Source organism: Ictalurus punctatus, chromosome 7 (genome assembly GCF_001660625.3).
Source record: "Ictalurus punctatus breed USDA103 chromosome 7, Coco_2.0, whole genome shotgun sequence".
NCBI classification, from domain to species: Eukaryota; Metazoa; Chordata; class Actinopteri; order Siluriformes; family Ictaluridae; genus Ictalurus; species Ictalurus punctatus.
The window spans coordinates 4,041,305-4,060,483 of NC_030422.2; the positions used below are offsets into that span (position 1 = coordinate 4,041,305).

The 19,179-nt window shown below is 39.0% G+C and overlaps 1 long non-coding RNA gene across 1 annotated transcript; it reads left to right on the top strand.

Moving 5' to 3' along the window:
- The first annotated feature begins 14,714 nt into the window (after positions 1 to 14,714).
- On the top strand, positions 14,715 to 17,161 carry LOC124628306 (uncharacterized). The gene is made up of 3 exons (XR_006982764.2): positions 14,715 to 15,033; positions 16,240 to 16,340; positions 16,801 to 17,161. It is a non-coding gene; the product is annotated as an uncharacterized LOC124628306 (long non-coding RNA).
- The last annotated feature ends 2,018 nt before the right edge of the window (positions 17,162 to 19,179 follow it).

The following is a 19,179-nucleotide window of genomic DNA, read 5'->3' on the forward strand; positions in this document are numbered from 1 at the left end:
AACTGTATTTTTTTTATATATATATATTTCACCTTTCATTTTTGCTAAACATTGTGTTTCTAGCCGATTATGTGAATTCAGTGGTATCTTTGTTTTCATCAGTAAAGTGGAAAAAATAGTTGCCAATAACCTTTTCTCCATGATGAGCACGATATCGTAGATATATAATAGTTCATACTTTTGATTAGAATGTTTGACAAAATGCAATCGCAGCACATTCCTCAATGAATAAAAAGGGAGACATAAAGTAAGGCAAAGGAATGAAATCTCATTCTGTGCTACACGCTTGGGCATGCTGCTTGAGGTGGGGCAAGAGGACTGCTGGGTAGATTCCAGACCTATCTAGATTATGGATGTATGCTAACGTTAAAGCTTCATAGTCTGCAGAAAGATGGTGTTATACGCCTTACTTGTTTGATAATGCTAGCAAACATTTTCCGATTATTTATTTTCCAATTACTGTATGTCCCAATAATGTTTTACTCCACTTATACTACAGCAATTTGCCAACAATTATTATTATTTTTTATTGCTGTGATCTATCCTCTGGGAGATGTTTACTGATTGGTATAAAGCACTGACTCCATAAAAACTCTTCAGATAAAAAAAATATCAATGATTATACATTTTACAATCTACACTATATGGCCAAACAACCTGACCATCACACCCATGTGTGTGTTTTCCCCTAAACGGTTTCTGCAAAGTTATAAGCACACACTTGTATAGAATGTCTTTGTATGCTTTAGCATTACAATTTCCCTTCACTGGATCTAAGAGGCCCAAACATGTTCCGGGATGACAATGCCCCTGAGCACAAAGAGAGCTCTTTAGTAAGGGTGGCATGAAAGAACTCGAGTGGCCTGCACAGAGCCCTGACCTCAACCCCACTGAGCACCTTTGGGATGAACTGGACATCAGTGCCCAACTTCACTGATGCTCTTGTGGCTAAATGAGCAAATCATCACAGCCATGCTCCAAAATCTAATAACAATATACATGATATAACAGCAAAGAGGGACTAAACCTGGAATGGGATGTTCACATAACACATATGAGTGTTATGGGCAGGTGTCTACAAACCTTTGGCCATTTATTTACTTATTTATGGCCATTTATGGGAATTTAATATCAGTCTTATATTATGTAGATTGTCCACCATACCTGTCCCTGTGAATAAGCTGTTACTATAGAAACAATAATGGATTATAGTGAGCATATTTATTTAATATCATTTGATTTAATATCATTATAGCTGGAATCAGAACTGTGCTATTATAGAATATTAAGCAATACCTTCTGATCACATTCAAGAATTCAGTAGTGTTGATTTATGCTCTAAGAAAAATTGCATTTTCTAGTCTAATATAAAACTAAATAACTAGAACTAGCATACCTGATGATACCTCACCAACGTCACTGAAATTAAATACATGCAGTCTAATAGATGTGCTTTGAGTAACATTATAATAGGACCCCCCCCCCTTTGTGTGTGTGTGTGTGTGTATAAAGGAGCTGCTGCTGACTCTGTAGTAACCACTGATCAGGCACTGCAGAATTTTTATTTAGTAGTCAAATCACATCACTGAAGTAAAAAGGCTTTAGAACTCTCAAAATCTCAACGTGAATTTGGAAGATGATCCGGCTTTTCATTTCGGAAGGAATTCAAGCTAATGAAATTGTTGCGTTACCACTTCAGAAACGTTAAACAAACCTACTGGAGAAATGTGTGGACCTGTTGTTCAGTTTTAGATTACAGACGGGTTATGCCTTCAAAATATTTGCATAATACAACACTTTGATTAGTTTTCTTTTGTTGACTGAATGGTAAGATTGTGAACTTTATTACTGCCATTTTGTAACACGCAAAGGACAATACGCTACTGGTACAACAATCATATCTATTTAAATGTCCTTGCAACAGTGTATGCCATTTGATGGGGGAAATTCCACCAGCTTGATGAGTTACTCTGAATGTCACCAGTAGAGAACAATTCTAGTTCAATTTATGGTCTTCCCCCGACTCACACCCACACAACAGACGAGAACACACAGTCTGTTTACCACACAGACACCTTGCTGCTCACTCTTTGAGTAAAAGCAAGAAAGTGTAGAGTACGCTATAAATGACTCCTTGAGAGAGCAGTTTGTTCAGTTCTTTGTGACATTCGTTTGGAACCAGGTTTTCTGCACATCATTCATCATTGGGCCCAAATGTATACCTCATTGAATATATTATTGATCCCAAATGTATACCTCATTGAATATATTATTGATCCCAAATGTATACCTCTTTGCCCTGAGCTGGATTATGGTCCTTGTGTCAATATGTAAGTTCTGTGCTTTCCAGGAGTTTCACTTGAAGACCCACTGTCACTTCTAGAAGTTGCTAGGTACCAATGAGCCACTATCAGAGCCTACTTTTTAACTTTCAGAGCAGGATATGTCTGGAAAGTATTGTCTGAAAGGCAGGAATGCTCCAGTAAGAACGCTCGATTCTCAACACACTGAGACACATACAATCATTCGTTCAGTGCCACTACAGCACCTGGCCAACCACCATGGCATGTTCTTTTACTTTCTCCACCCCAAGCTACCATAAATCCTGCATTGTGATGAACAAATATCTCTCCCTTCTTGTAGGTTCTCCCTTCTGGTGGGCATAGAGAAAACAAATCAGAGGCTGCATTCAGATTAGGCATCTTGATTATGCTCTCCTGAAGTTGGAAAAGCAGTGATCATCAATCGTTGACAGACTTGATGAAAGAAAGGCCGCAGGCAGGAGAGAGGAGGTAGAAGTTCAATCACGTTCAGGTCCAAAACAACCTGAAAGACAGCAGTGGAACTGTAAATCAATCTCCATTTAGGGAGAAATGAATAAATGAATAGAAATGAATAAAATTCACACATATACATAGCAGCTAGACGGCATAGACTTATCAATAGTTATATATAAGAGGCTAACTAAGATTTATGCTCTTGGTTTGTATGCATACAGACATACAATTACACACTCTCAATTACGCCATTATACTGTCCTGCTTTCTCAAGTACATGAGTGTCAACAGGATGGTGATGAAATTACACAATAGCTATAGCAAGTCCAGGCATATCTCTGAAGAAGATTAGTTTACTAATAGGAATTTAAGCAGTTTCTTCCAAGACATAAACAGTGAATATGGTAGTGAATTGGTTTTCAAAAGGGAACAGGGCTATAAATTAATAGTTGTGAAGCAGAGGGAAAAACTACACTGAAAAGTTAATAATTTACTTGCTTCATACTAAATTTCTTATAGTTATTAATATAAACTGCTGTGAAAACGTGTTTGATGAAATATTCCATGTAAAGAAAATGTCATGTACTTCATAATAAGCTTGGTCATCTCATATGATCTCATTTGGTTTTGGTTTTGACGTAAGAGTTACATGTGTACAGTGCTGTGAAAAAAGTATTTGCCCCATCCTGATTTCTTCTGTTTGTGTATATCGCATACTATAAATTGTTTCTGAAACTAAAGCAAAATCGAAGATAAAACAAAGGCAACCTAAAACACAAAACACAAAATACAGTTTTAAAATGATAGTTATTTACTGAAGCAAAAAAGTTATCCAATAACAACTGGGCCCCCATAGTTACAAATTCCCCAAATCTATGAAAGTGCATTGATAACGGGGTTCAGCTGGACTAGACACAACCAGACCTGATCACTGCAAACCCTGTTCAATCACATCTACACTTAAATAGAACTTTTTCAACAGCATTAAGTTGGTTAAAAGGTCTTACCCAGTAACACACTGTGCCAAAGTTGAAAGAACTTACTATCTTATGACATGACATGAGTAATTCAATCAGCTTCTATTATTTTTTACTTATGATGCAAAATGCTACAGTGTTAATGATTTTAATTCATTCCTTTTTGTACTTGTAAAAATATATATTGTTAAAATTTTATTTAATGTGGCATTTTCATCACAGTCTCATCACAGTGCAATCCCACTACAAACCATTAATGGTTCACAAACCTCTGGTTGTGGAACCTTGCTCTAAGAGATATATTTGTCAGTTGCGATATGGCTTTTATACAAATTCTGAACTATATGCAACTAATGAGGACAGTGTCACAGTCGTGTTCCTATATACAGGTCAACACAAGAAACAGTCTCTTATTCCAAGGCTTTGAAGGACACTTAAGCAGTTACAAAGCAAGACCAAATTTCAAGCCTTAGATTGTGCTTTTATTTATTATGATAGCAAAGTATGTGGGTGTCCTTAATTATTAATGAAGACTGAAGTAGATGCATATTTTATTAAGTATTATACTTGTATCCACATAAAAATCTAATGAGTTAGCTTCTGGGCTCAAGCATGTGGCCTTGGTGGGGGGTGGTTTCCTCCAGGACAGGTTTGAGAACCCCTGGTCTACTGTATGAATTTTAGAAGGGTAGTATCATCACAAATGGAGCACTAGTGTTTTCGTTTTTTTACTAACCGGAAGTATAATCCGTTTCCCAGTCGATGGCACATGACATCAAACACACGTAATGCGACGCCACTAGACGGAGGCGTAATCGTCAAGTGACGACGGAAAAAAATGCGCCACCTCCAAGTCCTCTAAGGCAGGGGGAATTTTATATTAAATGCCGTGAAGAAGATCAAACCTTACAAAGCGGAGCGTGTGTAGCACAGACACACAACAGTGATGCACGAGCACAAACTGTCATAGAACAGTTAGTACCTTAAAGAATAAGTCTTTATAAATGTTAATGTATTTATCTATCGGTTGTCAGAAAGCCTTTTCAGGCCAGGGCAAGTTTTTCTTATTTACTGGGAAAAAATATGTTGATTGTTGAGTTAAAACATATTTTCATTGTTAATTATTGTGTTGTGTAGGTAAGTATGAAAGTTGTCCATTGTCTATGCACCTATACTGAGCCTTCAGGTGTAAAAATGGAGCTCTTATTGATATTGGTATGAATGTAATTAAATAGTCTTTTTACTGCAGTTTGTACCACTAACAATTACGTTTCTATTATGCGATTCCACAGCAATGAAACACCTTTAAATATGCCTTTTATAAACAAATCAGCAGTGAACTTAAGTAACTGTTTACTTCAAGACTCAGTAATACGAGCCTTAGATAAAGAGGCTGAGCAACTGAAACAAATGAATTACAGTTGTGGAACTTCTGTGATATTTTTAAGGTGTGACTCTTAAGTGAGTCGGAGGGTCAAAGAAAAGCTTATAGCTCTTTTCTCGGTACAAGTGGCCGTATGAGAGCAGATGGGTGAATCATGCTTTAAGGAAAGACGTCATGAAAAAGGAAAGGGGGTTGAAAGGATGTGTGTTTTCTATTTCAGACTCCTCTATTTCCTGGTGACTGCTCCCCTTTTCCTGAAAAACCTGTGTGGTGAGCAGGGAGAGAGTCACTGCTGACTGACGTAGTGGCAGTGTGATCCAACTCATCACAGTATCACAGAAACTACATTTCCTACATAAACTAGCTACAATTAGCCTCTCCATATATCATCTATGATTTGTTGTTGTTTTATTTAAATCTCTGTGTGGTTACATCTACAGCCTGGTCCACCTACACCATATACTTTAGCTTGCCAAATGCTACAGATTTTTAAATAGATGCAGTTGCTGACTGGCATCACTATTTAGATCACAGCAAGTTCCAGGCAACTTTGGCAGACACAATCGTTAAGATCTCCCTTCATATGAACATTAGGAAGGTGACTGCTGCTGCGTGGACTGATGTAACAGCTCTGGTTTTCATTATTAGCCTCAACATTCCCAGACAAGGACAGACCTCACAGGGCTAAATTGGGTGTGAGACATTTGGGGGTTTCCTAACAAAAGCAGGGATTGTGGGGGTGGATGGTAACACCGTGTGACACTGATTTCCTCTGTGCAGCGGGTCATGGAATTTTGGTAGAGACAGATAAGCAGGGCTTTTTGGATCACGGGAAGCCAGAAAAAATGTTTGTAAGTCTTGGAGAGAGCTGACTTTACATCCACATAATGAACACTTTTTTTTTTTTTTTTTTTAATGAAAAGCCTCTGTTTGGATGCCAAAGGGGTACTTACAACATGGTCTGAATGAACTGATTCACACACGGTATGATCAGTGCAGGAAAACAGTAAAGCTGGAGTCTCCTTGGCACCATCAATCATCAGTACACTGTGCACATGGAAGAACATTTGAAAAAATAATTTAGTACATGTGGCCATCACAAGCTAGCACCTGATAACCTCCAGAGAAACTCCTCTTGCTGTGTGATGTGGGGGAGATAGACTTGCTTGGGTTTGGAATTCTAGGTGCAATCATGTTTGTGTAATTTTTAGGCATGTAGTGGTTTTATTTATGTTTTGTCTTGTTTGTAGTTGGAAATGCACTATGCTTAGTGGTTAGCACAGTGGTTAGCACAGTGTAGCATGTTTGCCTCCCACCTCCAGGGTTGGGGGTTCGATACCTTCCTCTGCTCTATGTGCATTGAGTTTGCATGTTCTCCCTGAGTTTCAGGGGTTTCCTCTGGGTACTCTGGTTTCCTCTAGTTCAAAGACCTGCTTTCTGGGCTGATTGGCATCTCTAAATTGTCCATAGTGTGTCCAGAATGTCCCTCGTCTTGTGCCCTGCGTCCCCTGGGAGAGGCTCCAGGCTCCCCGATGACCATAAGCATTAGGATAAGCAGCACAGAAAATGGATGGATGGCCATGCTATGCTGCTTGGAGGTTAAAAGATAACAGTCCAATGTCCACACATTACAAACCATCTATATACTGCCATGAACAAACCTACCAACTTCTACCATCTACTTAACTTTGACAAGCATATACTGGACCATCTAAATAAAGCTGATGATGTGTCTAGATTATTTACTAAACATCAAAAAACCTAAGCCTAAATCATTTATTAACATATTGTTTAGAATTAGTAAACTGGTTGATTTGTCACCAGACAGTATAGTCTACAGACGGTTTTTTGACTGTAGTGTCTGGATTGGACTATCCAACTAAAGTGTTACCAGGGTTCTCTTTGTATACTTAAGGGTTCTTAGCTTCATAAATGGAAAAACCATTTGTATGTAGATTTAGCCTTTTATCTCTATGAGTCTGGCTACTGAATCTGCTGTAGTAAACCTGGCATTAATAATCACATTGTGATTAGATGCTAAGTCCTTTCCCAATCTTTAAATTATTATTTGACTACTGATTTATTCATCCACGTGGAAATCATATTGCATAACAATACATCATATTGCATAGTTTGAAAAACAGTGCAGAAGCATATGAGGAGACTATCTACTCTTCAAACTGTGAGACAGGCAAGTTCTGGGGCAGAGGAGAAAATGAACATATTCATGATATGTCTATTAATGTGTTAAGTATGAATATAATATGTAAAATACTGGAACCAGAAAAGGTGCTGCCTTTTTCTCTCTTTCTCAGTTTTCACCTTTCATAACTTCTAGCAGTAAGTCAAGTCTGTGTTGGATTCCTTCCAGAGCTTAAGATATGGGGAATTCCCACACTTTCCTCCTGATTCATCCAACATGCTGACAACCAGATGTACTACTCTGACTCTCATATGTTTAAACATGTTTAAAGATGTTCAACGTCCCTCAAATATAATTCACAGGGGAATGTTAGAACCAATCTAATGCTTTAAATTCATCGTCAGAAATCAGGCAACTTTAGCCTTTTTTTAGTTATAGATACTCTAATTTTGAAGAACAGTGATTAATTATTAATCCGTGTTGTCTTTACTTTGAGTGAACTATTGGGTCTAAACATTTTTGCCCATTTTGAGACTATTACCAGTGATTACAGAATGATTACAGAATAATTTAAGATATTAAAATTTGATGACTGGTCTTCAAAAAATCCACCTTGCACAGTAAAATCCCTAGTGTTGAATTAACACCCAGAGTGTTCATTTGAGTCCAGTGGAATTATATAAACACTGTAGGGTGTAAATTCAACACTGTGGGGGTTAAATCAACACTGGAGATTTTGCTGTGTATTTACCACAAGCCTTACAAGGGCATCGGGTAAACATATGCTGCTATTCCCTGGAAGTTGTGGGAGTTGTTTTTAAGGTTCATTCCCCAGGTTTTTTTTGTTTTGTTTTGTTTTGTTTTGTTTGTTTTTTTTAAAACAACGCTGTGAGAAGAGTAGGAGGTTTCACTTTTGAAGACCCAGAAAGATATTGACAATGTAATCAAGGGAGGGTAGCACTTATAACATATCCTATGAAAAGAAAGGGGATCCGTTCTCTCGGTCTGTCTGATGTTTAAGTAGACAGAGCAGATGTTCTCTTGTTGTGAGGCTTCAGCTTTGGAATTTAAGGTGGCCACCAGCTGGGTTTCTCTATTAAGGCAGGGTTGCCCACAGGCCTTTTTCTGCAAAACCTCCCCTGCTCAAAAAAACCCATAACACTCTACTCACTTTCAAATATACACATAAATCAGCTCTTGGGGAATTTACTGTCTCTTTTTTTTACGATTCATAGATACCTGTAGCACCAAATTACTATCTGCATGCTCCCTTTGTTGTTAGTGGGAGGCTGCGAGTCATATTGGCAATGTATTCTGTCAACAATACATTTCCCTCTTCTATACACTGCGTCATTCGTGTAAGTCTGCTGACAAATGCTATGGTAGAGTTGTGTAGTTAGTAATTTCCCTTTTCTGCCTGTAGCACTGTGTAGGTGCACACAGAGAAGCTCAGTGTTTCCTATATGGGTACTTCTCCCTATTGTGAAAGTTATTTTTTCTTTCATTCTGCTCTATAGAATTTCCAAAGGATTTTTTTTATCAGTTATTTGTAATTTAATGGAATTAAACTACTCATGAGCCAGTTAGTCTCTCACAGACTCTTGTTCTGTCTAGCACATAAAAGGCCACCCAAATTTTACTTTCTACCCCTGTGGAGAGTTTGGCCTACAGGTAGAGAGAGAATCACGCTTATTGAGTTTCCAGTCACAGAAAGATGAACAGAGAAAGGAACCTTTTCAACTTCCTGGTTGCTTTACATCAGTTGGGTTCCTATAAAGTTGCTATATGACATTTGAACACATCCTTAAATAAAAGTGAAAATCAGGAAAGCTATGTCATCCAGAACTTATTCTTCATTAATCTGTGAAATGTTCTGCTCAGCACATTTAGAGTAGTAAAATAATGCCATGTTTACATTTATTCATTTATTAATATTGGTATCATAATATCAAAAATCCATAAAACTATGCAAGTGAGTTCACATGCTTAAACTGCCAAAGAGCCACCGTTGGGTCCTGCAGCAAGGCACTTAACCCCTTAGTTGCTCGTCTTTATGTTGGGATTTTTTTTATTTTAATTTTTTTCATTTATTTATTACTCTGGATAAAAGTCTAAGTACTAGTCTAGCATCACACATCAATCTTTTTGGGAGAAAGCCTTAAAGTAAAAAGGTAAGTATTCCTACGAAACAAAAGCACGTTGTAAGGATCCGGCTAGATCCTCACGGGTTTCTCAGGAAAGTTAATTAACTCAGCCAGACACAAGGTGAATGTGCTGTTCTTCATTTATTACATTGAAGGATACCATAGACTTACGCATGGTTACAGGTCGGTCGTTAGAAGAAGATTAACCGAGTAAAACATCCCAAAAATGGTACCTTAACATGAGACCGTGTGTCAACACACAATGTGGAGGTCACAGAGAGAGAGAGAGCAGGGCGGCGACCATGCCCCTTGACCCTACATGATATCATCATAGCTAATCATTACATATCCCCCCCACTTAAAACAAGGGCTGTCCTCAGGCCGTAACATAAAGGAAACTTAACAGTACCTAGGTGCCTGTGTGACAGCTGACATAAGTAGGGCTGCAGAAAGCAGTACCATTAATCACACCTCTGCCTGTTCCACAGAACTATAGTCCAACATTCTGCAACAAGAACAGCATTTCTTTTTTTTTCAATGTGCACTGAATTAACATCCTCAGAACTTCACACTTGCTTGAAATAATAACGTAACATAAAAACCTCAAGGTACACAGGCATTAACAGTATTTCAAAAACAAAGCAGTATGTCACATTACCCTATTAAGAAACGTTCACTTCTGTAAGACAATAGAATGACAAACCAATATAAGGCCTTCACAGACATAGCATTTAAAAAAAATAAAACAGAATAAGTCCAGAGAATGACAAAAACTGAAAACATATCACTTCAATATTAAATTAGAGGAACAAAATAAGGATTTGTCCACCTGTTAACCTCCCAGTTACTGGTAACCCTTGGTGTGTGACTAGGGCGAAGGGCTTCTGGCTGGTCGGCTTGGACAGCTGGAAGGTTACACAGGACAGTACATACTTCTTAACATCACCCCGCATACCTGGCCAGTAGACCCGCTTCTGTAAGCGCTCAAGTGTCTTGGTTACACCCAAGAGGCTAGCCAAGGGGTGATCATGGAAGTATTTCAGCAGAGTGCCCCTCAGTGCTTCCAGCACATAGAAGTGTAGATCCTTGTGTGGATGAAGCCAGCAGGAAGTCCTCTTGTCCTCAAAGTAAACCAGCCCGTCTAGAATACAGGGGCCGCTCTCCAATTCAGTATATATTGATGAGATGTTTTCCAACACCATTAGTGGCTGGCGCCTTAGGTTTAATGAGCCAACTGTGGCGTAAGGTGGTAACAGGTCTATAGGCCTCGAAGGGTTAGTGATAGGGTTTCGCGAGAGTGCATCTGGAACTAGATTGGCCGAGCCGGGTCTGTGGACAACTTCAAAGTCAAAGTCTTGTAGCCGCAAGCACCATCGAGCCAGTCGTCCTGAGGCAGAGGGCCTTGTCATCAGCCCCCTCAAGCTATTGTGGTCAGTCACCACTTTGACACTAGAGCCTTCAGTGTATGGACGAAAATGTTCCAGAGCCCAAATTACCCCCAGGCACTCTTTCTCTGAAGTGGAATATGGGCGTTCTGACTTGTGCAGGGTACAGCTTGCAAAAGCGACAGCCCTCTCCAAACCATCCTCACCAGTCTGGGTCAATGCGGCACCAAGGCCCACATCACAGGCATCCATGTGTACTGCAAAAGGCTTCTCAAAGTCAGGCAAAATAAGGACTGTTCAGTCACGTTTTGTGGAATTAAAAAAATTAATTAAGTGGACATCATGTCTGGATGTCGATCCAGATCCCGTGTCTGAGAGGATGCCGCTCCAGACGCACAACCAGATCCGCCTCTGGAGGCAGTTCGACCAGGGTAGCTGCCCTCTGATGAAGCGCTCCAAATTAGGGAAAGACAGCAATCAGCCCCAGGGGCTGTGGCAGTGGAAAGCAGAGGAGAGAGACGGATCTGAAGGCTTAGATCGAGAAGCTCACGCTGGACAATCAGCAGATGATATCCTGACCAAGGTCAATGAACTCCTGACCAAGGTCGGTGAACTCCTGGACAAGCAGTAGCATTACCTGGCGCAGGCTGAGCTGAGCCGAATGCTTCAGCAGATACAGCAGCTGGCCAAGATGGGAGCGGAGGGAGCAAAAGTGGAGAAGAATCTTGAGCAGAAGACGAAGGAGGTGGAAAACATCACCAAGCTGTGTGATGAGCTGATTTTTTTTTAGCTAAATACAGGGTACGCATTAGAGGCTTGTCCCCGTGTCTGTTGAGAAGTCTGATGATCTTGGTTGGTGTGGCAAGCAAGTGTGCACATTGCAGGGGTTGAGGTAAGTATAGGGTGTGCCTTTGTGTCCTGTCTGCGTGAATGCCGAGAAGTCAGATCTTCTAACTGCTGCAGCAAGCTGCGTTGTAAGTCAACAGACATACTAAATGCCGATGTCAGTGTGTCTACCTGTTGCAGCGTATCTACCTGAGCAGCAAGACGCTGAACTATGAAAGACCCACCACCCAAAATTTCAGGTGAAACCAAACTACCCTCATCATTACCACCCCCATATGTGAATATATCAAAACGCTCAGCCATTGCAAGAGTTGAGTAAGGATCTTGGGAGAAATGTGGTTATACTACTGCAGAACACCCTATCAATAATTAAATGAGAAGGGGGAAAAAATTAACATTAGTTATATTAACATCAGTAAGAGAATTTATCTCAACCGACAGCAGTGATGATCCTAAGACACATATATAGAAGAAAAAATATACGCATGTATATATACATGTATCCCAATAGCAGCAGATAACCTTAAATCCAACAATAACAGTTTAAATGAATGGGTGTTTTTTTTCACCCAATCACATAGGAGTATTAAACACAAGGTGCATTTTTCTCTGCTCACCAAGTGCTACTTAGCTCGTTTGTCCATAGAATCCAGACACAAAAGTCCTGCCTCGTCCTCTCCTCCACTATGCAGGCCAGTAGTAGCTGGAGCTCGCCGAGGTGTGTTGTCGCATCAGTCAATCAGGCACGTCCCTTTCCTTTTCCAAAGTCCTCGCCTTGCATGCACGGGTCTCTGATGATGCTGCTGCACACAATTTCTCACAGCAAAGTCACACAAACAAAAGTCACAAAAAGGTCTGCAAAAAGAAAAAGAAAGAAAAACGTAAGAACTTGGAAACACGCCGAAAAACAGTGAGGGACATTCCCTTCGAAAAATGCATACGACAACACTTTGAAAACCTATAGTGACAAAAAAAAAAAGAAAATTATCCCACGGTGGGTTTTCTCCACCAACACAGTAGTGAGACTTCGGTGGTTGCTAGTTATCCCGCTAGCATGCGTGCCAGGTAACTAAAAGTCCAGTACGAATGAAACTTCGCTTACAGTTCACTTGCCTTACGAGCATCGAGTACGAACGCCACATTTAAAGTTCACTCACTCTCTGGTGTCCAAACTTTTCTTTCCAAGGATGTTCATTCACAGTTCGGGCGCCAATTCTAAGGATCCGGCTAGATCCTCACGGGTTTCTCAGGAAAGTTAATATAACTCAGCCGGACACAAGGTGAAAGTGCTGTTCTTCGTTTATTAACTGCAGGATACCATAGGCTTACGCATGGTTACAGGTCGGTCGTTAGAAGAGGATTAACCGAGTAAAACATCCCAAAAATGGTACCTTAACATGAGACCGCGTGTCAACACACAATGTGGAGGTCACAGAGAGAGAGAGCAGGGCGGCGACCACGCCCCCTGACCCCACATGACATCTTCATAGCCGAACATGGTTATATGGAATTGAGGTTCATGACATTTGAAATGGAAATAAACAGTTAAACAATTAGCCTTGGATGGGTTTACTTAACAGGTGTTTACTGCCTCATGGCACAGCTGACCTTGTGCAGTGGAATTACACAGACGCTGTGTAGACAGAGCCAAATACGATATCAGGAGTCACTAGTGAGTTACAGATAGCTTACTGGACAAACTGGATAGCTGCCAAAAACATTCTCTTTGTGTGTCACTTCCCTTTCAGGTTATTTCCAGTGACCTTTGATTTCCAAGCTATGGCCAAGTGAGAGTCAGTTTCCATATTGTTCCAAGCTGTTCAAATGGAACAACTCAAAGATTTCGAAATTTACCACTGTGCTCTTACACCGTGTTCTTACTCTAACGTGCTGGAAAATTAATGTTCTCGCCTACATCTGTCTGACTTGATACTAAAACCTGTACAGAGAGAATGTGTAGATTTAGGGGAATTAGCCATCTTCTAGCCGTGTTCGCTATATTTTTTCCTCTAATGTTTTTGCATGTATTAGAGAAAATGTCATAAATAAAGTTTGTCTTTCAAACATTGTTGGAGTAAGTTTAACTCAAAGTTTAACCAAAATAGTCACCTTTTTGATGTCCTCTGTACACATGTTAAAAACTTCATAAAAAAAAAAAAAATGTTTTCTGAACTTTTTTTCACGTATTTTAAAAGTCGTTTAATTGTGTTTGTGCTCACTGGGCCACTCATAGGCTTTTTCTCCATTGGCCTTATTATAGAAAGAAGAAAGGGGAAATGGAAGAAGTGAATGAAAGAAAAAAGCAGTGCAAGCAGAAAAAAAAGAGGAGGACAAATGTGTACTCTACATTTATTGCTGTTAAGGTGAGTGTGCATACGCAGTGTTTAGAAATAAGTGGTATATTTGGTTTTTGAATGAGCTTGTGGATATATTTGGTTTTTATGGGAGCGTAGAGCGTGTGTAATAAAACTATTTCCCAAAATAAAGTACTGTTTATGAAGAAATCATTTATGAATCATCTATGCAGGGAAAGATAAGCCAGGAATTTACAGCTTTATCTCTCTGTGCATAGTCTATGACATATCTTGGCCCTTGCTGCAGGCCAGGTCCCTATTGCAATAAATGTGTTTTATGGACTCTGTTTTCAACAAGCGTCTTGTTTCTGTTATTTGTACAGCTGGGTGCAAAAGTTTACATCCCTCATAGAATTCCCCTATGAGATAAGTTTGAAGAAGCATAAACACATGAGCAGCCAACAGAACCCTTAAAAAACATTTTGTCTCCTGGTTAATTTTCGTGGCAAAGATATCTATCACATGTTTATGCTGCAACAGCAAAACACAATTCATACTGGTGCAATATGAGTCGGTCCATCTGCTGCCTGACATATGCATTATTTCTCATCTTTGTGGCTAATGATCACCAGCAAACAATGTCTGGCCTAGTATCAGTTATTCTCTGCTTTTGAGTAGTCAAGCACATAATGTGTAACGGTAATGTGTGATTGAAGAGCACATCCCAGAGTTTTTGCCCACCAGGAAAAAAAATGCCATCCACCATTTGGTTTCTCAAGTGATCTGTGTGTTCACCTCCCAAAGCGACCTAAACACACGCTATCAATTAATCACAGCACAGTCAAGTCTGGCTGCCATGGGACAGAGTAAGAGTGAATGTGTGTGTGTGTGTGTGTTTATGAACCAGAGGCAGGCAGAGTCAGAGAGCTCTTTATTGAGTTTCCAGTCACATATTACTACCTCAGCTGCTTGCTTCTCTCCCGCTCTCTCTCCATTAGCATTCACCTCATACCACCCACTCTTCAGAGATTCCTGATTCAAGGCATGGGGGAATGACTCTGCGCTGGAATGAGCAAGCCCCAGGTGCACTAACAAACACATTCTTATACTAATATCTGTGGGTAATGTTTGCAACCAAAAAAAGACTTGCAAGCAAACAGAGACTGCACCGTCACCATCACCAACAGCCTCTGTGACTGATTGACAAGAAATTCGATGCTGAAAGACGGAAATGCACTTGAGCTCGTCTTTCCTAACCTCCAGATTACTGTACACATTTTGATTGGGCTTGTTTAGAGATTTAAAAGGGAAATCATGAGGTAAATGGATCATTAGGCATGTCATTTGGTGATCCACATAAAACCTTCTGTGAAAATGTGTCACATTGCTTGGTCTGATCAATTACTTATAACCACAAAGACCTACAGACCAGTAATCATAATTCAGATTTAATACAGTATCCATAGCAGTGCTGGTTTATATTCAGTTCATGGTCAGTTCTTTCTGTTTTTAATTTTGTTATGCCTCTTTCAGAATGTTTTTTTTTTTTGCATTACTAAGTGGACAATATTATGCAGGTGGTTTTAAAGTCATGGCTTATTGGTGTATGTGCAGTCCTCACGCCCCTCAACTGGGATGTTATTGTCATTTCTGGCAGCACACGCATGCTGAGCCAGAGTAATAACCCATGCTGTGCAAGTCACACCGAGGGTGGGGAGTGTAAATGCCAAACTGAAAAAACTGTCACCCTGTGTGGGTGAGAGTGTTTACCCAACCACCATTTCTCCCAACTTTACAGCCTGTAGGTGCGAGACGCTACATAACCAGTGACATACCCCGAGTGAAATAACACACCACAAGAATTCTTCACACAGACAGCAGACATTGCTCCAAATACTGAGAACTTTCGTATAGATGCTTGTAAAGTGCTAGTCAGTGGGTATGGGTGAAGGTGGCTAACGTTTGTTGATACAAGAAAGCAGTATACGAAGTCTGTATATTGTATACAACCTAGCACAATACTCATTGTATGTTGAACTGTTACATGACAACTTACAGAAGCAGTAAAAAAAGAAGAAGAAATTATATACTTATAACATATTAACTTGTACTTATATACTTATATAATTATATATCTGTTAGTATAGGAACATGTTGATGTTTAAAGCTTAGGTGTGTGGGTGAATTTTACACTCTTACCCGCTTTCTACTGTAATATTTTAACATGATCACCTGTCATACAAATGATTCTTTTGTTTATTCATCAACCTTGCTGTATACTTGCCATAGAATATTGGTGAATTAGTATTTACTGCAGCGTCTCATGAGAGCAGGCAGCAGGATGGTGTGATCACACTTCCAAATGACTTCCTCTGCAAGCCCAGGCGAAGGTTTGTGAAACAGAGGGTGCTATATGTGATGACTTGTGTTTTAGGAGACAGTGAGCAATGCTGTGAATCAGTTATACAGTGGCATGGAAATGGGGGGGGCTCTTTTGTAGGCAGTGTGTGTTCAGAAAATGCAGAATGAAAATCGCAACACTTTACATGATGAATGGTAAACTAATTATAGGATGTGTATTATTTGTTTTTAATTGTTTAAAATACAGAAGTAGCCAATTCTCAAAGTAGTTTAAAGCATACTGTTTTAAACGAAGATGCTTTGAGGAAAAGGCTTAGTTACACTGCCTAAATATACTGCCAGTTAACTGGTACATCTCGCCATCTTTCAAATCCAAAAGCGGCCAGTTATTCGTGTGAGCCGATCATGTGACTAGCAATGAATCATTAATGTTAGGTGGCACACTTTTACACTAATTCCTCTCCGTCCTCTTTCCCCACTGACTGTCAGTGTTAGCACAGCTCGTCAGACCACTTAAAAGAAGCCCCAAGAACCTGGTTGCCATGGCAACAGCAGTAGCAGCAGCATTGTCATATCACTGGCCATGTACCACATGCAGTAATTGTTCAAAGGAGTAAACGTCAGCACACATACGCACACACGGGCGGACGTATAGAGTGCTTGGCGTTGCTGACGAGGCTCCGGGATGAGCTGGAGGTTATTCTTGAGCACTGCTGGGCTACATGAAGTCACTACTTACAGAAATATACCAATGATTGAATAAACTCTTTGAGTTCATCACGCTGGTGTAAGTTGTCTTTACATTTAGCACAATGGGTTAGCACAGTATGTAACTATGTATTGTATTGATAAGTTCAGGGGATGTACAGAACTAAACAAAATGTAATATGTTTAAAAAAAATAAAACAATTGTTGTATTTTTGACAAACTATATTTTATTTATATAATACTATATATATATATATATATTACATCCTGTGGGAAAATACAAAATATGGAGTGTTTGTATATGCTGTAGGTTGTGGTCACTATAATATGAAATCTATAGAAAATTCCACGTCAGTTTTCTTGCCAGGAAGACAGTGGGTTCACCTGACCCAGTGGGACCCAGAGGTAGTCATACTTGAGACAGAAGAACCAATAGGTTCTTGTCATTTATCTATACATAAAGAACTGACTGTCAGAAAAGACTGTCAGTGAACTCACACGTTTGTTGTGGCGCAATGAATAATCTAAATCAGCCAAATAAGACAATGAATAAATCATAAGCATAATGAAGCTTTGTTTCTATCATACAGACACAATAATCCTTACTAAATTTTACAGATGCACAATGAGTATGTGGCTTGGAAGTCTGAACAAGTCAGTAGCGTTTTCCATAAAGCTTGATGGTATTTTTAAAAGTTATATTACAGAAGGAAAGGCCAGTAACAGCCCAGAGCATTCAGAAACCATTAACTTTGGTCTCAAATGATTAGCAAGGAGATGCATAAACTGCCCTAGAGATTTCAGTTTGGTCTCTGGAAGAGTTTTTTCAGACTCATTTTACTCAAGGAGACTGTTGAAGCCTCACTGCCACAGATCAAATTTAGGATGAAGTTATCTCAAATGGCCTAATATCATTATCTATTAGCACTAACAATCCTTTATGGATTATCTACAGTCAGTGTGCCAAGGTCACTGAAGTTCATTTCAACATTCAACATTATTTTGGAGGTTTGCTCAGGTATCTAGAAAAAAAAAACAAAAAAAAAAAAACGGTGAGGAAGCACAGACATGTTTAACATCTTGTACTGTAAATAAGACTGCTATGGAGGGCATTTGTGCAGGGCATGAATTCTATGCTATTTTATGAAATGCAAAGGCTGGTCCAATTGAGGTGGTACGAAATTTTAAAGATGATCCCAAATATCTTTGGAATAACAGAATGCTATCCAAACATTATGGAACATTTGGCTCTAATAATGTTTCATTTGTCTGATTTGCTGATCTTTTTCACATCATTTCACATCATATAAAGAAAGTTAATGCAAACATATTTCACATGATATTTTTCCAACTGAAATAAAATGATGCGAGGAAAACCATTCGAGAGCACTGCAGAAACTTTATTTTTTGTGATGCTACAGCCTTATTGTCTTAAACCTGTTCAATACATTAAAACATTAATACAATTAATGTTTTAATTACTGGTGTAAACCATTGCTAGTGAAGGCCATATTGTTAGAGACATTCTGCAATAGGTCTAAATAGGTCTGATTACATTTAAAAATGCATTCCAGCAAGGGGGGATATTACATAAACAGGTTATTTAGTTAAATGGGCTTTTATTTAAATATACATATATATATATATATATATATATATATATATATATATATATATATATATATATATATATATATATATATATATATATATATATATATTAAATGTAGTTTTTTTTAATAGCCTGGTGGTTTTTAGACTGAAATGGTTTGCAGAAATGCTGAGTAAATGTGAAATGGATATATGTATGTATACAGTGTCACAAAGTCAGATCTGAAATTGTAACAAATTACAAGAGGATCATTTCTAAGAAGAATACTACAAGCTAATGAATATTAATGAACACTGTGGGTCTTCTTTATGAATATTAATGGTCAGTGAAAGGTGTCGGAGATTCAGAGAAAGGCTAAAATATAGGCATGAGTTATATGTTGAGTCATACACTCTCTATAGTGGCTAAATACATATATAAAATATATAGAGGCCTTTTAAATGAGATAGACTATGATATATTCTAGCATTTCTAGTGTTTAGTTGTGCCTTTTGCTGTTGTTGTTGTTGTTGTTGTTGTTTTTCAGCATGCTCTTATTTCTGATTGTT